The following is a 23,674-nucleotide window of genomic DNA, read 5'->3' as shown; positions in this document are numbered from 1 at the left end:
GTTTAGATTGTTTCTAAAACATGCAATAGGTTATCTATATAAAAAGCAATTTTACTGCATCAATTTCAATGATTGAAAGATGAACTCATATTTCCAATTTGGTTATTTGACCTTGACCTCAGTTTCTTTAATCATGTTAAGGATGTACTAAGATGAGGTTTTAAAATTTGTGTCAAATGTTTGCACCTTAGTTTTTTTCATACAATACAATGTAAAATATTTTGATCCATAACACCCATTTATTTGTTTTCATATAAGACTTAATAGCTTATGAAATGTTTTTAATCCAAATTTTAGAAGAATCTTGATTTTATTTCTTTTCTTTTGAGACCCAATTAATATCAATCAGGTAAAAGTCAGAGTTAGCCTTTTCCCACCATATTTCAAATCTTAAATATCTCGAAAAGGAGATCCCTGATCTGTCAATATTTTTAACTAAACTTAATCCTTTAATTGATGCTCTACAAGTTTATAGAATAAATTTTAATTTTGTAATCGGTTAACTTTTACCTATCCTCACCTAAGTAAATCATTGAATAGGTGTGATAGTTGTACTTAAACTTTATATTTAAAACTATTAACATGATATTAAAACATAATATCATTGGTAAGTAAAAAACCTGATGATATTTAAGCATTTACACTCTTCTTTCTTTAAGTACCATTGGTAGATAAATATCATGATGTAACCTAATTAATCACATTATTATTTTTATTTTAAATCTCATTTTAGATTACAATAGTGTGCCATTCACTTAGTTTGATAGCTGCTGTAGCAGCTATCAAACTAATGAAAGATACAGTACCATCTCCAGTAAGTATTAAACTAGTTTTCAATAAATATTCACTTTATTTTTTATTTTTTTTAATCAGAAATGTGAGACGATTGCAAATGAGAATTATATAATATACATATATATTAATAATAGGACACCTAATACATATAATAATGTTTAACAACGAGCAAATCAATACTTCTAGTCAACTATAAGAGACTCCTAAATAACAAGAAATGAGAATAAAAAACTGTTTTATTCCTGACACAAAGCATTTACTTATGTATGAGATAGTGGAGTAAACTTGGTTTTGCAGCTACTAAAACGAACTAAAAAAACCACACAGAACTAAAAAGGCTTTATATAAAAGAAAAATATAAAGATCAAAGCATGGAAAACAATTGTGATATTCACACAATATATAACAAAAATTAATGTATGAAAAGATAGACTAGACTTCAATTTACAGCTACCAAAATCTCTCATCAATATGAACTTCACATTAATTCCATTATGATAACAAATTCGTAAAGGTTCCACGGAACCCAGTGTTTTGCTTACTTTTGCTGTTAATTTGAGGCTTAATAAAAATGAGGAAAATAATTGATCGCTAAGTCTCGATTTTTCGACTAAAGTCGAAGGTTCGGCAAAAATGAATGCTGTTTTTCAATTTTTGACGCTTTTACATATTATGCTTGCTTTTTTACACACTTGTCACGAGTGAAGAAAATATTTGTTAATGAATTTAAACAATGAAAGTTAGTACTTTCCAGTACAATAAAATTTTAACCAGAAGTGCAAAATGCTTGTTAATTTTTGTTTTTCTATTTACAGATTAATATAAATATAAATGCCAATATCTGTTCATCAAATACTATTCAGCTCCAAGGTAATAACTATAATATAACTCCAAAATGTCTTATTTATCATGTCTTAATGATGCTACAACCCGATACACAAAATTGAGAATGAAAATGGGGAATGTGTCAAAGAGACAATAATCTCACCGTAGAAAAAAACAGCAGAAGGTTAGAAACAGGTCTTCAACGTAGAGACAAATTCCCGCACCAGGAGGCGTCCTTCATCTAGCTAGTTCAGTGATAATGAACGCCATACTAATTTCCAAATTGTACACAAGAAATTGAAATTAAAATAATACAAGACTAACAAAGGCCAGAGGCTCCTGACTTGGGACAGGGGCAAAAATGCGGCTGGGTTAAACATGTTTGTGAGATCTTAACCCTCCCCCTACACCTCAAGCCAATGTAGAAAAGTAAACCCATAAAAATATGCACATTAAAATTCAGTTCAAGCGAAGTCCGAGTCTGATGTCAGAAGATGTAACCAAAGAAAATAAACAAAATGACAATAATACATAAATAACAACAGACTACTAGCAGTTAATTAACATGCAAGCTCCAGACTTCAATTACACTGACTGAAAGATTACGATTTCATCATATGAACATCAGGCACAATCCTTTCCGTTAGGGGGGTTGAGTATCATACTATAATAACATATATGAGAAGAATATAACCCGTGTCATGCCAACAACTGGTTTTTGAATAAATGTGTTTAGTTCCGACGCAAAGACCCTATAACTGAATCATTATTAATTCCAAAATATGCAATTTTTAATGACCTGATAACAGTATCGTAACTATATCCCTTCTTAATAAATCTATTCAACGGTTTTGTTAATTTCTGAGGTGAATAATGACATCTTTGTGCTTTCTAAAGAATATTTCCATAAAAAATTGGATGTGAAATACATGTCTATTTAATTGTCAAAAAAGGCCAATATTTATTTTACAAAAGTATTCTTTTTTCAATTGATAGATAAAATTTTACATTATAATAAAATTAAGAATAGAATTGGGGAATGTCTCAAAGAGAGAACAACCCGACTAAATAGCAAAAAACAGCAGAAGGCCAAAAATGGGTTTTCAATACAGCGAGAACATTTGACACCCGGAGACGTACATCAGCAGCTGACCCCTAAAAATCTAGTTAAGTGATAATGCAGTCATACTAGCACCTTATTAGAAACAATAATTAACAAAGTTGCTTCATTTTGTATGATTAAAATTATTCTCATACATGTTCTTTCAATTTCAGAGTGTGGAAAAGCTGATAAAGAAAAAGAAAAAAAAGAAAAAAATATTAAAAATTGATAAAATAGTTTAGTATGTTTGTGTGTTAATGTTTTTAATTGTGATTTTTATAAAGTGTGTAAACGATAAGACTTTGCTGCATACATACAGCGAGTAAATTGTTCCTCTGGACGAGCTCAACATTTGATGCAATAAGCCTAAACATGTCCGACCGTCTGTTAAAAGTTACAACGGGATGATTCTTAAAAGTATAGTATTGTGTGTATATCTTTTTAAAGGTAACAGATACCAACCTACTATAAACTGCAAAGATGATCAGTAATTCAAGACCTTCAAGGTCAATGTCAGGTCATGATGAAATTTCACCATGACCTTCACATTATACTATGACCTTGACCTTGTGATATTTGAAAGGTCAGGTGGTCCTGAGTTGAATGGTGATAGTCCCATGTCTCTATGACTTCCGGTTCTCAAGTTTGGCATTGGATCATATATTTGATGATTAATTGTGACCTTGGTGAACTTTGAAATTGTACCAATTCTTTTTCTATAATGTTGTCCTTTAACTGTAAATCATTTATCATTTAACAGATTTGAGATATCTATTGTCGTTTAAGACATAATGCAGTTTAAAATTTTGCGAGCGGCGGCATGTATTTCTGAATCAACAACAGCTGACCACTTAAAATGTTTGAGAAATTGAAGAGGTTAATATAGTTATATGTTTGACTAAATACCAAAAACATTCCATTTAAAAAAAAAAAAAAAAATTATTTTGAAATTTTCATATTTTGCATTGACTTTGTAAGTTTCATAACTTCTATTTATATCGTTGATATTGCATCATTTTTGGCACTTTGTCAAATGGGGTCATCTGATATATCAAATTGAAGGTCTCAATAAACTCTACTTAAAAATGAAAATTTTAAACCTCTTTTTCATCCCAGGAGGACGGGTGGGGTCATTTAGTGCAAACATTCAAATTTCTCAGATGGTAAGGTTGTCGCATATCAAATGAAAGAACATAAAGCGTACATTTCAAATTTAAAATTGACGTCTCCCAAAAATGGGTTGGATGGGGTCATTGAGTGCAAAAAATAAATTTTCTTTTAAGATAGGTTTGTTGTATATTAAATGAAAGGTCATGATGTGTAAATTGGAAATATCAAATCCTGACCTCCAAAAATTAGTTGGATAGGGTTATTAAGTGCAAAAATCAAACTTTCTAGAACATAGAGTTGTTGCATATCAAATGAAAGCTCATCTTCTCTATGTTATTTATATCATAATTCCGATCTCAAAAATGTAGGCGGATGAGGTCATTAAGTGTTAAAAGTGGAAAGTTTCAGAAGGTATGCTTGTCGTATATCAAACGAAAGGTCGTACAAGGTACATTACGAAAACATCACTTTTACAGGAAAGACCTTTCAATTGTTTTACAAACAATCGAGATACTAGTTTTTCTTTAATTTCTTGTATGTTTTTATTAAATAGTATTCTTTTAAAGAGTCATTGCATTTAAAGTGATATGCATTGCTCAGAGGTTTCCTTAGTATGAAATATTGTTATTTTCTGAACTTCATTTTTTGCTGATATATGATGTTGGGCTACTGCCACAAACTTGTTCATGTTCTTTACTGTCCTGAAATAATCTAATAATTATTCAACAGTGATTACTTATATGTAATAGAAATTACTTACTAGGTATATCAAAAGGGCAATATGCCAATTATTTAGTGCAATATGACCGAAAAGAGCAGATTCCTCCAGGGAAGAAAACGCGCCAAAGGGGGAGATAATGCCCTTAAAAAATCTGCCGTACCGATGACAAAAAATAATGTCATTTTTTTTACCAGGCAATAAGTATGCTTCAAATTGGTGTACACAAATAATCATCTTCTGTTAGATTAGCAAAAGCTGCAGAGTCACTACCATCGGTATATTAATAATTTTTCACATTATACTTTAAATTTGACAACTGTTATAATAATTGTATTTCATGTTACCTTAAATCGGTTATTTGAACAAGATAATTTTCTTATACGTATTGACAATTGTATTATAAGTAAAATTAAACCAACTACGTTTATTGAAAATTTGCAACATTTTTCAACAAATTTTACTACTTTTTGGATAATTCAATCAGAATTTGTGGACGCTGACGAAACAGAATGTAGGATCACTATGTCTCGCTTTTTTGTATTCACTCAAAGGCTCAACAAAAATAATTTTTAAATGTATTTTAGTAAATAGTTTGTTATATTTTTTTTTAGCAAAAGCAGTGGGAAAAAACGATCTTTCCCATACAGGAAAATTAGATATGGAAAAATAGTAGTGAATGGTCTCCCCCTTGATGTTCTCCCCCTAACACCTATGTCAGATTATGGGGAGAAAAAAAATCAAAATGATTTTACAAATAAAGGAAATTTAGATAGAAATGCAAGTACAATTAAGACATTTTAACTTTTATATCCATCCTGCATCACCGTCAATGGATGCCCTACCTCATGTAGTTGCTCGGGTAAGATTGCAGATACAGATCTCTTACGACAGTTCCATCTAATATACCGAGCTCAACAACTAGATTGTAAGTATTTATTTTCACAAGTGTTTCTTAAACTAAAAACAACATACGATACGTATTTTAGTGCTCATGAACAATCTTTATTTCGATGTCCACAACAAACGTCAGAAAGTCTTTTCAATCAAATATTGTTGTGAGTCAAATCTGTTGATACAATCTAGAATATCCGTTGCAGTATAACTGAAGGATGTATATTCCCTCACTTTGCAATTATTAGTAACATTTTGGACATTTTAATGTCAATATTTGCAGTATTAACGTTAACAACAAAGAAAAGAAAAGAACGACTGTATTTTGACGCTTTGTTGCCTTTATTTGAAATGAAACAAAAGACATTGGTCAGACTTTTAAACTAGAACAGATACCTGACAACGATGTTAACGACAATGTAGACTTGCATACATTCTGATAAAGAAAGACTTACTTACATCAAGATTCACAAATATGACGATTGTTCGGAAAACTACGTATCTTGGAACACACATTTAAATGTCAAGTAAATGAAATTAGTGCAACCGCCGATAACAATTCAAACACCAAAGGAAACATCAATCACGAAGATTGTGTAAAAGTCATCTTGAATTATAATCCTGGTACCTTTGATAACTATTTACACCACTGGGTCGATGCCACTGCTGGTGGACGTTTCGTTCCCGAGGGTATCACCAGCCCAGTAGTCAACACTTCGGTAATTTTGTCATTTTTTTATTAAATTTCCTGTTTACAAAACTTTGATTTTTTGAAAAACTAAGGATTTTCTTATCCAAGGCATAGATTACCTTAGCCGCATTTGGCACAACTTTTTGGAAATTTGGATCCTCAATGCTCTTCAACTTTTTACTTGTTTGGCTTTATAAAGATTTTGATATGAGCGTCACTGATGAGTCTTATGTAGACGAAACGCGCGTCTGGCGTACTAAATTATAATCCTGGTACCTTTGATAACTATTTACTTGCATATGGATATTACAATGACATTTACCAAACCTTATATTATCGTATTTGCCCCATCAAAGAACACTTCAGGCATGAAGCTGGTATATTTTGAGAGGATAACAATGTATAGAAAAAAGTGAAATCACACAAATACTGAACTTAGAGGAAAATCAATACGGGAAGTCCATAATCACATGGCAAAATCAAATAATAAAACGCATCAAAAACGAATGGACAAGAACTGTCATATTCCGGACTTGGTACAGGCATTTTCAAATGTAGAAAATGGTGGATTAAACCTGGTTTTATAGCGCTAGCCACTCTCACTTTGATGACAGTTTCATCATATTCCGTTATAATTACATTGTTGCGTTAACTAAAAAGACACAATAGAAGAGCAACAAATAACGAAACTATTCCTTTGAATGTCCACATGCTAGATAACGTCATTATGCGATTTCACAAGAACAATTGGTGGAAGTAAAAAAAACTCGCACAAGATATAACTGCTTTCATAGATATCACAGTAGAAACATCATCCTCTAAAGCTCGAAACTTATGTTAAGACAACATTCAACAAATTACATGTAATTTATTTTGTATTAACAATAGCCAATATCTAGAAGAATTCAATAATAGTAGTGGCAGTGTTGGTAACGGAAACAGAAAGGGAAGTCCCACATCAAAATGCTGCGTCAATACTATTACAAAATGAACATTTCGTAATACACTAGACTACAGTAGGAGTCATAATCATTACGCATGTTAAGGGGGTGACCAACACCAACATTTCGCCATTTTGACCCAGATATTGACCAACACATTTTAGTGTATATCTTAATAAACTTATGAAAAAAGTTAATGAATCTTTCCCCAAATGTTCAACACAATAGTTGACATACATATATATACTTACTAAGTTGTTTTTTGATAAAATAAAGAAATTATTAACATCCAAACATTGACTCTGGGCGGGTACATATGCTGCCCTATTGTACGAACGATTTTCCAGAAAACAAGTGAATATCACTTCTTTCACCATTTATCTTAAACAAAGGCGTCTTAGAATTTCCAATTTGTACTCCATTCATGAGATATCTTCATTGAAACACGGGTGGTGGTTGTTCAAATTTGAAACCATTTTGAACTGGAACTACTTTCTGAAAAATGTATGGAGCGCACTTCTGCTCAAATACAGAATGTCGGTAAGAATGGAAACTAAATTTTTTTTTCTGCTCAATTTTTGTTTCTGTTTATAAAATAAAGTAATGAGTATATAAATAGGGTAAAATATGTATTTATTGGTGTGCAGTTGTCTTAAATGTTTAATTTATTTGTTCCTGTCACATATATGTCATATATGTGTTAAATTAAGCTCCAGAAAAGATCAGCAAATGAGTGTCTACAACAGCGTGGTTTGCTGTTGAATAGTGAAATGAATGTTTATCCTATAAATAAAAATACACATATATGACGTTTGTTTGATGTTCAACTGACGCAGAAGCAAACGCCAATGTGTAGGATGATCACTGACGGTAATTTGTAATGAAGTTTTTCTGATTTGACGAATAGTAAAACGATAGACAATACATATAGCGTTCAATATCGACCATTAAAAAAGGGTTCGCGGGTCAACTGTCGTCCTCCGGTAACAGAAGATTGCAAATTAGGCGATCATCGGATAACGGATAATTTTTTTCGGCAATGTGTTGCTGGGATACCATTACTAACACACCGATTGTTCTTTCAGGCCTATATTGCCTACCGTTTAATTTTAAATTACAAACCAGCTGTGTTCAATGAAATTGTACCGAATTTATTCTTACACAGACGATTTTCAACTTTATTTTGTAATCTCAAAATCAAAAATGTTTTGTATTGCTTAAAATGCAAATAAAAACAAATGAGCCTGAACTGTACACATAGTTATGCATTATAGTATTGGAACAGCGATTTCATTGCTGGCATTGTACAATTGCCGTGAAGCGTTTAATAATGAGCAAATCACATTGTCCACAAGACATATAGAACGCATGATTGTCAGTCGGATCCAGTGTTCGAAGCTATTTTAGCTTAATTTGTGAGAGCTGCATTTTTACTGTTAATTTATTGAACCTGCTACACAAGGATTTACAGGAAACGGATCTTTTTTAGTTACTTTGTATGGTGTTTAACGTAAAATTGGACCTATATTTCAACAATATCAAGACAAGAATAAGGTGTAATACATTGAACTTGTATATTTTTTAATAGTGGCAGTGCTGTTGAGAGATTTTCGCAATTAGCACACATTACCCGGCCACAATTTATTACACTCGCAAGCCAGCTTTGACAATAACGTAAATATTATGATATCTCCGGAAACGGCTACGTGTGTCTGGTATGATATATAGTAAAGGCCACACCTGGAAGATCAAAACAAAATAAGCATCAATACAAAAAAAGAAAACAGGAAAGGACAACAATGATATACCCATCAATAATAGGCAAACGACAAACCAAGCCCTCTTCACGACAAATCTTTGCCAGATCGACCTGTTCCTATCAAATTATGGAAATTGATATAGTTTGGTTACATAGCGTGTTGTTCAATGATATTTAGACAGAATTATGAAAACGTCATGCAATTAGGGTAGTGGAAAATTCACATACAACAATTTTCACTTTCGCTCACAGATGAAGTTCGTCATAATTATAATGCTGCAGGCACATATTAAGTGGCAAATGCTTACCTACTCGTACACTCATAACCAACATCTTCATTAAATATAGTGCATAATTACTGTTATATATTAGGTATCGTCCGTAAAGCAAATGATTTTTGTTGTCTTGTCCTTGGTGTGTGGGCGGATTTTTTTTCACTGTTGTCATTCGTCGTTATTCCGTTTAATAAAGAGATGTGGACGTGCAAAAAAATAAAACCTGCTTAATACCGTCATAATTTTTCGGACAGCTGCGTTAAGAACAAATGTATTTGCTTATTGTTGTCACCTTGTATAATGATAGTGGTCAACTGTGGACGTTGTGTTTATAAATTTCAGTTTCAGATGCTTTATAATGTTTGTGCTATTTGCTCTCTATTCTTTTGAGATGGGCGGATGCTGCAATATAAAAATCCTGGAGGTCCCCCTCTTAATTATTGTCTTGTATGTTTCATACTCTCATAAACAGCCAGACAATTATTGCAACAACATTTATCCATTATAAATAATCTACATGGACATTAAAAGTCTACCAGATATTGCAAAATCGTATGCAGAAATTAAAAATAGACATGACCAAGACATAGCACTCTCTCAATATGTTAAAAATTAAAATAAACACGAGTCTCCTGGTATTCTGTAATGGTTCACCTAAGCATTTGGCAACCCCTTATCATGTAAGGGACATAACAATTTATGCAATTTACATTTATTTCTTTCGAGATGTTCTGGAGATGGAAGTTCAAAATGTCTTCACCAACCAGACAGGTAGCTTAATTCTCGGATAGAAACTAGGTATCGCACGTATGTAATACTGGCAATTTCAAACACAAGGTAATAGAGAGTTGTTTCAATAAATATGTGTACAAAATCTCTTTTCCACAACATTTCTATGCTTGTCTTCCACCAATTCTATGTTTGTAAAACAATTAGTTTAAGGGGGTTCAATTTATCTTCTTGTATTTGAGAACAACATTTGTATGTTTTTTTTCCTTTCAACATTTTGAAATGGGGTCATGATAGAACTATTAATTTTCCGCAAATTTGGGTATGGATTGGCCATTTGGTTGCTAAAAAGATATTTGTTTGATTGGAAACATTGCTTATTTGCACATCAGCCATTTTCGCAATCTAGGATAGTAGACTGGATGATCACTCATAGACTTTTTGGTAAAAACAATTTTTGTTCCACTTACTGGTTCTGAAGAAGAATTTTTTTCTCACATTTCTTAATTTCAACAAATGAGAGGCCTTGGTGGAAATCTCAAATGGGGGGAAAGGTTACCCTACATTATTTTTTGAAGAACACCTAGATGAGTATTCAAGCAAAGTTTTGTGTAGCTCTGCACAAGTCATTTTTGAGAACAAGATGAAAATGTGAAAAAGTTAACAAAATTAAGACAACAGCGAACAAAAAGTGATGAAAAAACCTGAGCAGTTTGCACTGGTAAAAATTTATATGAAAACTGGACCATGAAATTGAGGTTTAGGTGAAACAACACATGTCCATGTAGCATGTTCTTATCAGGATGCATCAACTTAACAAATATTTTTGACCTACCAGTAGTCTGTGAACATGACAAGTGCATGCAAAGTTTGTGTGAATAATGCCTGTGTGACATACACCCATCAGGATGCATCAACACTCCAATCCACTTCTTGTTTACATGGATTTATACTCAAAGAGAAGCAGCAAAACATATTCTTTTTTCTTATTAAATTTGAAGGAAACTTTTTGCACCTTCAGCAAATATATACTTGATAGGTCCCGACATTTTAGGCATGACAAATTTTTCATGTCTACAGTGGGTGAAAATAACTTAGTTAGCACAATGTTTACCAAAACCAGATTTTAAAATATATATTTATATACAGATAGGGTGTCCGGTGGTTAATGATGATTTAAAAAATCACTGTCTCCGATGGATCCTAGTACCAGAGACTTTAAGTACCTGTCTTTGTAAAAATCATGCAGAAGGTGATTCATGACATGTCACAGAAGTAATTTTTTTTGCCCTATATCATAAGAACTTTGGTAAATGAGTAAAATTCTGTCTTTATTTTCCCTGTATTATGCCCGTTGCCATGGTAACCATCAAATCAACATTTTGCTTGAATATGTGAAAAAAGACCATTTTTGAAAATATAAAATAACGGAATTTAAAGTCCCATAGAAATATTGTTAATCAATACAAACAATATGTATATTTACAGTATTGACAAACAAAACCCCAAACTATACAAAAATATTAAAATTGTGAATTTACTAAATAGTTTGTTTCCATAGCAACCATTTAAAAATGTGTTAAATTTCGAAAATGAAAAATTTCAAAAACTCCTAAATTTTAAATCTGTTTATCTCCCAAGACCAACAATACCATGAAATGTCATTGACAAATTTTGAAAGACCACATTCTATATATTCATAAAATAAAAAGAAAGTCGTGCGTTTTTTTTTCTTTAAAAATAAATTTTAGTCAAAAATTGTCAATTTTCACCAAAATTCAGATTAACAATCAGATGAATAATCAAACATTTAGTAACTTAAAAAGCTAAAATATTCCATTTATATGTGCAATTCTGACACGCATTTGTTAATTTTAAACAAAAATATATAGTAAATGAAGATAGACTTGTACAAAATGAAAAATCATCACTCTGGGTATGGTCCACCCCCCTTTTTTCGATTTTTTTTTTTTTTTTTTCAAAATTATAAAATTTGTTGAAAAAAACCCGTGGTATCTCATTTAGTTTACTTGTGAACTAAGTATTTTAAGAATTTAAGCATAACACAACTTCTAAAGTTGAGGGCATCATATGTACCCCCTCCCTTCAATCTTATATGTAAGATTTCTCAGAAGTTTAAAAAAAATTGGAAATACGCATAACCCGTTATAGCATCTAAGACTGATGCTGTCAGTGAAAAAGAATAATGTTGAATCCAAAACTTAATTACTAGTAAGTCTATGTATAAAAATAAGACGATGTGTTGTAATTGTCCTCAACCAGAGAGCAAAGACATAGAAATAAACAACCACAGGTCACCGTATATCCTTCAACAATGAGCATAACATGATTATCTAGAAAAACAAATCTTAATGAACATTTAAAAAAAAATAGCTCAGGATACTTTGTCTTTCAAAATGGCTATAAAAAAGTTACAGGAACAATTTAATGCAACTCATTGTTGGTTTTTGAAACAGATTAATGCTTTAAAAACTTTAAACCTAGACTAAGATCTGTTAAGCAAGAAGGTTCACCCTGAAATGTCTGGTTGGTTTTATTTATCATTGAATTACTTTTGAAACTCTGTAAGTGTTATGTAAAGATTTTAATACAAGTATCATATTAACTTAACATTATCAATGTTCTAAGAAAATGAGGTCAGTGTAAGATGAACTATGTCAGACAGACGAAAAAGAGAGAACGGAAACGGAAAATTCAGCATTTTTTCCAATTTATAAGGGGCATAACTTATTGACAGTACATGTTAAACCAATAACATTCTAACTTTTCTGAATTTTAAGGAAATAAGCATTGTGTATAAGTTTCAAAACATTTGGTTGTGGCAAACTTCATGAACTTAAGTTAGAGAACGGAAACAAAAAAGTCAGCACTTTTTTCCATTTATATAATGGTATAACTCTGAAACGGACGTACTTACGGACAAGGGTACAACTTAATGCCCCCTTTGCTACGGTGGGGGCATACAAATTCTACATGTTCTATCTGAGGAAAAATATACCAACGATCTACATTAAATTGTGCATGAATTTGTCAATGTTTCTATTGTATATGGTGGAAAAGGACAGCTTGTCTATTATTATTATTTTTAAAAACCTAACTGATTATTATTTGTATACGGCAGAATAATCGATTTTTTTTATGGTTCTCAAAACATATTTTCCTTGTGGCATTGAGGACAATTTGCTGGTCCTAACTATTATATACTGTTTTGATTCTCAAACCTTTATGACAACCATGTGCAATGACCATTCATTGAATTTTGCCTAATTTAATCAATTGTTATATTTACACATTTTTATGACCCCGCAGTGGCGGAGGGGGCATTAAGGTTTACCCTTGTCCGTCCTTCAGTACGTCCCAAAGTTGGTTTCTGTTCTCTATCTTTAGTTTGCCTCAACCAAATGTTATGAAACTTAATCACATTGCTTATTACCATAAAACACAGACTTAGTTTGAATTTTGGTGGTGTCACTTAAACCGTCCAAGAGTTATGCCCCTTTACAGATAGAAAAATTGCTGAATTTTCCGTTTATGTTCTCTAACTTTAGTTTGTCTTTACCAGATGTTATTAAAATTATACACAATGCTTAAAACCACCATATACAGATCAACTTTGAATTTTGGTGGTGTCACTTTCACTGTTCTATGCAATGCCTCTTTATAGAGAAAAAAAGTTGCTGAATTTTTTGTTTTGTATTTCTTTCTTTAGTTTGCCTCAACAAAATGTTATGAAACTTTTACACAATACTTATCACCATAAAAGTTAGTACACAATTGGTAAGTGTCACTTTTACTGTTCTTCAGTTATGTACGTTTATAACTTTTATGATATGCAAGCGGGAGCATCATCTGTGTCCAATGGACACATTCCGCATGTATTTCAAATCTTTTACATAAGTTAGATTAATTTATTATATATTAGAATAGAAAGAAAGGTTCTGTAGTTCTTTTTCAATTTCAATTTTAACCCAGTTAAATTGACATAGTGACAAATAAGTGTTTGCATAAAGGTTTTGATGTACATGTCGATTTACATTGGAGGTAAATAGTAACAGCCATTATGTGTACATAATTTGACTCTGCGCAATAGTATACTAGTCCACAAAAGAAACGATACAAGGCAATGTATTTTCCATAGATAATGAAATTGGATACACTGTACCAAGCTTAAAACTGTCCATTGGTCTAATCTTTACAGAGTGTTATTTTCTTATCAAAACCACTGTTTTAAGACAAAAAAAATAAAATATTTTTTTATTTTTGTTATATCAAAAATAGTATTTTTATAAATAAAAAATTCGAAATTAAGTTCTATAATGATGGACAATGGACTTTTTTTAAAGAGTTATGACCCTTAAAAATATTAAAATTTATGGAAAGTGGCCTCGTTAGCGCTCTCGATGGTACAAGTTTTTAATTTTTTAGTTTCAGTTTATTTATAATAGGACGGACGTAGTTTTTTTAGCTCACCGTTTCAAAGGAACTGTGAAATTTGCCATCACTTGGCGTCCGTCGTCGTCTGTTCGGTGTTAAATATTTGAAACATTTCCATTGAAACTACAGAACCAATTCCAGTAAAACTTAAACTGAATGATCCTTAGGATATCTAGAATAAAGTTTGTGTTTTATTTTCAATTTTGTAAAAAAACATGGCCGCCATGGGTAAAAATAGAACATAGGGGTAACATGCAGTGTGTAGCTTATATCTCAAACACTAAAGCCTTGAGAGCAAATTTTCAGATAAATCTAACAACCCATTGTTAGGTTGCGGCCACTAAATTGTTAATTGTACGGAAATTTTGCAGTTTTTGGTTATTATCTTGAATATTATTAATGACAAAGATAAACTGTAAACAGCACAACTTTCAGCAAAGTAAGATCTACAAATAAGTTTATATGACCAAAATTGTCAATTGAATCCTGTGGAGTTATAGCCCTTTAAAGAATTTTTTCACAATTTGTTCATCTAGTTTGCTTACTTTAAAAAAAGTCTTCTTCTGAATATGCTAAATTGATTTCGGCCCAACTTGGGAGTATCTTGTATAAACTTTGTATTTTATTTCCTTGTACTTCAAGAAACTTAGCCACTATGGCTAAAATGGAACATAGGGGTAAAATGCATTTTTTTGCTTTTGAAGAAAAAACGACAGATACAAAGAACATTTAAATGGAATTTTTAAGCCACTCATTGATATATATTGAAAGACACAAATAATCATTGATGCAAAATTTATGAAACTAGGACAGAGTCAATTTTAAAGACCATGAAATAGCACTTAAAGATTTTAAATTTCAATTTGCACAAAACAAGTGTAATTAGGGACGCAGCTATCCTTCATTCAGTTTTCAGCCTTTCGGCTATTTTCTGTTGATTGCTTTGGTTGTTGTCTCTTTGTCACATTCCCCATATCTAAAAAAAGATCTTAATATATAACCAGGTGCTCCGCAGGGCGCAGCTTTATACGACCCCAGTGGTTGAACCCTGAACAGTTAGGGCAAATTTGGTCACAATATTCAAGCTTGATTCTGTCTGAATTTGGATTGTGATCAAATTTTTGAAATAATATAGGTTTTTGTCACAAAATTAATGTGGTCAAAGATCTAACAAATCTATTGCACCAAACTGTGCAATTGAAGATTTCTTCTTGAAACTTTTCAAAATTCGAAATTTGAAAAATTTTGAAAAAAAAGGAAGCCCTTCAAAAATCGTAAACAAAAAATCCCCCCCCCCCCCAAATTTTTTTAAACCCCCTTGGAGCAATAACCCTTAAACTCAATCCCATGCTTTCCATTGCAGTATTGAACATTGTAGTACAATTTCAGAGAGATCCATACAATTACACATAAGTTATTGTCTTGAAACTAGAAAAATGCTTGTTTTGACCCCTTTTTGGCCCTTAATTCCTAAACTTTGGCCCCATTACCCCTAAAATGAATTCAAACCTTCTACTTGTGGTTTTAAACATTGCGATATGATTTCAGAGCAATTGAAATACTTCTACACAAGTTATTATCCTGAAACTAAAAAAATGCTTGTTTTGGGCCCCTTTGGGCCCCTAATTCCTATTCGGTTGGAACCATCATCCCCAAAATCAATCCCAACCTTCCTTTTGTGGTATTGAACCTTCTGAAAAAGTTTCATGAAGATCTATTCACTTAATTTAAAGTTATTATCCGAAAACCAATGTGTCTTCGGGCGACGACGACGCAGACGACGTAGACGACGCAGACGACGACATAATACCATTATACGATCCCAAATTTTTTTTGGGGTCGTATAAAAATGGTGTAGGGGGTTTCTATTATTGCGCTCACCCTTTGAAGAAATTTCATGTTTTAATGCTCAAAATGTTCACAATTGAATTCCATCTTTTAAATTTTTAATAATTTTTTGAATTTTGAAAAAAGGGGGTGTGGCACCATGCCCAGAGAGAAAAAAATTCCTTCTCTACCAAAATATCTCTATCAATCATATATTCTCATTTATAATTACCAAATTTGTGTCAGAAATGCACGTATAAATGGAATGTTTTAGCTTTTTCAGTTCGAAATGTTTCAGTATTCATCTGTTTGGTAATCTGAATTTTGGTGAAAATTGACAATTTTTGACTAAAATTATTTTTTTAAAGAAAAAAAAACACACGACTTTCTTTTTATTTTATCAATATATAGAATGTGGTCTTTCAAAATTTGTCAATGACATTTCATGGTATTGTTGGTCTTGGGAGATAAACAGATTTAAAATTAAAGATTTTTTGAAATTTTTCATTTTCGAATTTTAACACATTTTTAAATGGTTGCTATGGAAACAAACTATTTAGTAAATTCAAAATTTTAACGTTTTTGTATAGTTAGGGGTTTTGTTTGTCAATACTGTAAATATACATATTTTTTGTATTGATTAACTTTATTTCTATGGGACTTTAAAACCCCTTATATTTCAATTTTCAAAGGCTACTTATGAACGTATTTAGGCAACATTTTGTAAGGATGGTTTCCATGGCAACCAAGGTTCAAAAGAAAAAAAATAATACTTTAAACTTATTTTCATACCATACCCTCCTCATAAACAAAATATAAAGACATTTGAAGATGGGTCATGAATCGCCTATCAACAGGAACCTGCATGATTCTTACAAAGACTGGTACTTAATATAAACTGTAACCCAAGATTCCTGGTGTGTGCAAATCATAAAATTTTTGAAGTATGATATAGGAACATCATTTTAAATGATGTCATTGTAGCGTCATGCCTTAACCGGCATGCTTTGTGTGCAGGTCAAGGTCCTCCCAAGGGGTCATAAAAAATTTACCATATATATACAGATATATGCATGTTTGAACAGATATATACATGTTTGGGTATCAGAGTTTGATTATTTACTTGTTTCCTCTATTTCAAATAAGGTCAATATCAATTTCTGGTCAACATTTGTATAGGTTAATAAACATAAAAGACATGGTTTCACAAACATTTAGACATGGCATAAGTTTATCATTTTTACAGTGAATTAAATGTGCCTGTCCCTAACATAATAAATGCATTGTATTGGAAAGTTCAATATATTTTATCTTCAACAATAGGCTAGCATTAACAACTCGGATGTGCACTGGGGTGGTATAATTGTCATTTGCAACTTTGTCCAGACAGATTAAAAATGAACTACTCATGATTTGTTTGTTTGAATGGTGTTTTACGTCAAATGAGCAGTATTTCAGCTATATCATGACGAGAACAAGGTGTAGTGCATTGAAATTGTCTGCTGTGACTAGACCAGCACGCTGAGCTGGATTTGTTTCAACAGTGCTAGCACACTGGAGAACTGCCCGCAGTTAGACAGACACCCCACTCAGACACATTATACTGATTCTGAGCCAACCAGCCGTTGCTCTCACAACTGAATGCCACATGCTTGGCGGAAAAGCAGCAACTACTTATTTTTAAGTCTTCTGGTTTGACCCGACCGGGGATCAAACCCTGGTCTCCCACTCTTGAAGGCGAGCACGCTACCAATTGCGCCACAGAGTGGTTATAACTAATTATGACAGAACATTTAGTAAATATTTAACAATTGTATTATAATTTATCAAGCATTTACCCTGTGTAAACAAATCCTAAATTATATCTTATTACATAAAATACTTACAAAAATACATCAGGAATTGGTTATGACTAATAAAAAATTAACTCTACAATACAACACAAGAACTACAATGTGATAACATATGTTCTATAAATAAGTTAATATTAAGCTTTAGTTTGAAAACATATCTAAAAAAGGAACATGGATGGCCATGTCCACATAAAGAGAAAAACTACAAGAAAACAATGCTAATTTCAGTGTTTTGTTTTATAATAACCCCAAAATACATAACCTTCATTTTCGTCCTTTTAAGCATTGTCCACAATTTAGCTCAGGATAATTTTAATATTAAATGAATAACATTTTTGTTTTTTAAATATTTTCTCACTAAAGTTTTAGAACTCTAAAACAAGAAAAGTCTTATCCCTTATGTTTTAGTTTCCCTGCTTACTTTTAATATAAGAATTAGTTGATCAATACTTAAAAATTCTGTTACAGTAGTAAAACTTAATGCCCCTCACACCATAATACAAATAAGACCATGACAAAATAATCATAATCTATACCAAGATACTGGTTAAATGGGTCTCAATTAATATCCTTTTTATTTTAAAATATTAAACTACAGCATTATATTGCACTATTAACACTATTGTACAATATAAAAGTTTGTATAACAAACTTTTGTTCAGGAACAATAGTTTTTATGTTATATTGTTTCCAATTTATGTATTATATATTGTAACATAGAGGAATAGCAAAACAATATTTGTGTTTGAATTGTCTCCCTTGATAATGCTTACACTACATGAAAACAGAGGTTCCAGATACATTTATGCACAATATGCGCAACAAGTTAACACCATTATGTGCTTATCAGATGGACTGTACTGATATAAAGTTAACCTTCCAACATTAAGCTGTCATCATTATTAAAAGACAAGAACAAAATTAACTGCCATTATTATTTGTCATGTTCAATATCTCTTAACATACATCATCTTCTCCATTATCTGAAATTATAAAAAAATATATATATATATACAATGTTTCAATGCATTGTCAATATTTGAAGTAATGTATTAAATAAAGGTAACAACTGTGTGACTGGTTAAGGTTTTTGAAAATCATAGTTGCCTATGATGTTTACTAAATTTTTTCTCAACAAAAATAATTTTTGCCTCAAAATAAGGTAGAAGTTCTGATTTTACATACAATTGTTATAAGCAACAGTTTTGTTAAATTGAAACAGAATATTTTATGATGCAATGTGTTAATGTGGTATAATGTTAACATGTTGATTTTCTCACCAGAGCCTTGGCTCAGGTGATGTTTGCCATCACTCAGGTGTCCATTATCAACACTTTAATTTTGGTGCTCCAGAACAACCGGGACAAATTATACAAAACCTAGCTTAGGTTCTCCTTGGACAGACCTCTTTCAAAATGTTGTCTGCTGACATTGTTTGTGTTACAAAATGACAACATAGGTCTTTGTTTGGTTAAAAATTTGACATCTTAATAATAGCCACTGTTTCAGATATGTTTGTTTGTTTGTTTGTTTGATTGATTGGTGGTTTACGCCACTTTCAGCAATATTTCAGCTATATCATGGTGACCAGCTTTACTGACGGAGGAAACCGGAGTACCCGGAGTAAACCGCCGACCTTGGGCAAGTAACCGGCCAACTTTTTCACATATGGGTGGAAGTCGAGTGCACCCTTTTTTGTAATATACAAAGCGGGGGTTTCAGATATGCAAATTACCACTGTTTTCATTTAATTTGAAAAAAAATTATTTTGTAATGTTATAAATCAATATTTTCAAAATGTTATAAATTTCGGTGGATAGTTGTTTATGTACATAAGAAAAATAATACATCCTTGCACACTTCCCTGTGGAACTCCAGATATTACTGCTAAGTTGTCAGATGTTGTGTATTCAAATACTGCTGTTCCATATTCATATATTGATATTATACACTTAAAACAATATTAAGAATACTTCTATACTTACAATTTCAAATTTTGTATTATCATAATTATATGTTCATTGTGGTAGTAAAACTGTTTCACCAACATACACACTATGTCACTATGTGAACTATACAATAATCATACAGTGGTATCCTACAAAAACATTTGTAAAAATAAATAATGACACTTAATTAAAACATTACTTCAACAAGGATTTAGGTTTCATAAACTGTTGGCTACTTTCCGAAAATTTTATAACAAGTATGAACATCTTGTAATTAAATATAATGTAACCCGTAGACAACTTATCTCAGAAGGTGTTTCGCATCCTAAATTTTATGGCAATGTTGTAAATAAATGTAAAAAACTGAAAAATCAACTTTCAAGACTGGGTAAAACTTTAAAATCTTATGTTTGTAAACATGATATAAACATGATATTTTGGTTGTATCGGTTAATTTAACACTATGTTCCAATGACTTGAAGATTCTCAATAAATACTGGCCTCTCACTAAAACTGCCGATTTCAATTTATTTTGATGACTGAATGGCACCAAACCAATCCCAATTGGAGTGTAATTTGTGATAATTTTTCAATTGTGCGACAGTTTTTATACCAACAGATATATTAGTCTTAGCTAGCTTCCAGTAGTTGCGAGCACAATTTGACCCTGCTTTTGTTTGTGATTATTGTAATTATTGTCTTTTTATATTATTTGTGTATCAGTTTTACAGTACTGGCTATTTTAAATCTATTCTTATTTTTTGCATTCGATAAGTTTCAAGATCAATAAATGACGCGTCTAGCGTCAAGACTTAGTTCACCTTTAATCACCATCACAATAGGCAGTGATTTAGCACTGTTATAAATATATTTTATTAAACTTATTAAATTCCGGTTATGATTGCCTTATTTTATTTTATAATATGTTTAAACAGGTCCCGTGGACGCTTGGGATGGTTTATTACATATCCACACACAACGTGTTCAAATTGACAGTACACACTTGGCTTGTACTTGCCTACTTGTTTCTTTATAGGCATACTACGTGTGGTTATGAGTCAAACTCGTCTCTACTTAGTGTATTTGGGACCGGTTTAAATCTATTTTTGTGTTTTGGCATTTTGTAATGTAGGTGTTCTTCAGTTTTTTAATGCTTTTATTTGATTTGTTGGTTGTTATAGTATGAGGTCGATATTGTTGACTGTATACTGTGCAGGTATCTTATTGTGTGTCTTTCAGTGTGTGTGTTTGAATTTGGTCGGGAATATAATGGAGAGGTTTGAGTACTCACTAACCGGTTCAATCCAACTATTCCACTGGTGGAATACCTGTACCAAGTCAGGATTTCCCGGCTTCTTGTTGTCTTGTCTCTGTCTCTATATTTGTGCTTTGAGTGAGGTTGAGTGTTGGGGAGTTGCTTAGGTGTGTTTTGATGTTTTGTGTGGCATTGTAGTCATTTGCTGTTATCCCCTTTTTTATATCACAAGTATATGCCCCAAGTACAACAATATGTTGAACCAAGTTTTTTTTTCAGAAAATCTCATGAATAAGAATGGGTTAGAATCCAACATACTTGATCCTTTAGTATTATCTACATGTATAATCCATTATAATATTTGTAATCTACAAGTAGGTAATGCCTTTCAATAAATTATAAAAGTTATGAAAAGGTGTTAATTAAATGTCATTTGTTTAAATAATGTTGCTGTCAATAATTGGCTTGTGTCATATAGCTGAAATATTGCTAAGGTTAGCATAAAGCAACACTAAATCAATATTTTCTGTTGTTTTGGTGTAGATTTTGCAATCAGAAATAATTTTAAATACATCTCCACATAGTTCTTCATATATTTGTTTATACTATTTTGTACCTTGTTTAAAATTTAACTATTACATGTATATAGATGACGGTTCTAACCTTCTAGGGTGAATAAAACACATAATATCAAGCAATATATTAAACACATTTCCACTCAGATATTCTTACGTGATACAACATGGCAAAATCAAATCATCCACTATTCATTAATAGCACATGTGATATTGTCTAAAACATAAATATAAAATCTATATAATTAAAAGTAAAACTTATTTGTTTTTCAAATAATAAAAAATATACCACACACGTCAAACAGACTTAAACTAACTCATGCTAGGCACATTCTTGAGTTACTTTGCTGGTGATATATTCTTGATAATCAATAAGACAAATTAGTTATACTTTAAAAAATACAGATAATAACAACTTACTGTTCATTAATAATTATAAGGTAATACAGGTGTTCAATCTAACATGACCTTTGACAAACATCCATGTCCATTTAAATGTTCAGTGAATTCTCTGTGTTGATGTCTCTTGGGAGGACTTCCATCATAGATACATGTGCAGTGGCATATACATGTACTTGTATATAGGAGCAAACAATAACAATGTTAGCTGTATAAGAAAAAATAGAAAGTTTTGTAATTGTAATCTTACAATTATAAATTTTACTTGTAATTTTACTTGCAATTTTTTAATAATTGTAAAATTATTGTAAAAAAAAAGTATGATGTTTTTTTGTAATTGCTTTTTTTGTACAGTAAATGTAATTAAATTACCATTCAAATAAAAAAGAAAACATGCATGTGTCAATTCTCTGAAATGGAAGCAACACAAATTAATACTTCTGATGTGCTAAAAACAATAGCAAACAGCATCAAAATGATCATATACCTTAGATGAAAGTTGATGTCAATTAAGACAGACACATATCAGATGTTGAGTCAATCCCAACAATTGTCTTTTATGCAAACATACATTTTAAACATATACAATAATTACCTTGCTACATGTACTTCATCAAACCATGGATACACTTTTGATGTCCTGTTGCAAAACTTTATCAACTAGTAAACTTGAGGCTCATGGTTTACACACACAAATTTTGGTGAACATCATGAGGTTTGATGAAAGTGTAGTGGAAGCAATTTCACAATTCATGTTAATGATATCAAATCACACCATAAATATATTAGCCTAAAAAATAAAAACAGTAAAAAATATACATATTTGAAGGACTATTTGCAATACATGTATGTTTATCCACACAGTTTTTAGGCAGCTATAATTTATTATTTGATTGTTACCTTTTTAGTGTCACTGTGCTAGTTATTTGTCTCTTATCATACATGTATGTAAAAAGTATAATTTATCAATGGAAAATTGAAATACTAACCTGCAAAAGGTTCTATAAATATACATATTAAATTCTTTCAATACATGTAGTATGATGTACATTGCACATATTTTTTAATGCATACTGTTTACATGTAAGTACAGTATATTATTTTATGCTTTCATGATACACTCATGTACATCATTGAATTAGTGGTGGTCCAAGTCCGTCAGTAAGTTTTTAAGTCCTTGAAGTGTATATGAAAATAAAAATAGTTAAAGAATACATGTAGGTATTATTGTGTTAAATTATGCATAAATTTAATGCTTGATAACTAATTATTTTTTTATAACTTTAAATAGCACTGGTGCTGCAAAACTGGTGGTACCTTTCATCCTTGCATTATTTTAATTAATATTATGAATAGAGTGAAACCAGGACATACACATTCATGTTCATTGAAATACAAATCTATTGCCACATCTATAAACTCGTATCTGAATACAAAAATAACTAAACATGTATTGTACTAAACATGTCAAAATGCATATGATAATAATACTTTAAACTTATTTATTCACGGTGAATTGGGA

At 31.3% G+C, this 23,674-nt stretch overlaps 1 long non-coding RNA gene across 3 annotated transcripts; it reads right to left on the bottom strand.

Annotated features, from left to right (window-relative positions):
- Positions 1-17,913: 17,913 nt before the first annotated feature.
- LOC139495525 (uncharacterized) lies at positions 17,914-22,971 on the bottom strand. 3 transcript variants are annotated; one of them, XR_011657384.1, is made up of 5 exons: positions 22,748-22,970; positions 22,174-22,360; positions 21,911-21,970; positions 19,960-20,072; positions 17,914-18,957 (listed from the first exon to the last, which is right to left on the bottom strand). It is a non-coding gene; the product is annotated as an uncharacterized lncRNA (long non-coding RNA). The 3 variants fall into 3 exon arrangements; XR_011657383.1 differs by having other exon boundaries at positions 21,911-22,360; positions 22,748-22,971; XR_011657382.1 differs by lacking the exon at positions 21,911-21,970 and having other exon boundaries at positions 22,748-22,968.
- Between the last annotated feature and the right edge of the window lie 703 nt (positions 22,972-23,674).

Source organism: Mytilus edulis, chromosome 11, assembly GCF_963676685.1.
Source record: "Mytilus edulis chromosome 11, xbMytEdul2.2, whole genome shotgun sequence".
Taxonomy (NCBI): domain Eukaryota; kingdom Metazoa; phylum Mollusca; class Bivalvia; order Mytilida; family Mytilidae; genus Mytilus; species Mytilus edulis.
Note: the sequence above shows the minus strand (reverse complement) of the source record. Positions and strands in the feature narration are given on the sequence as shown.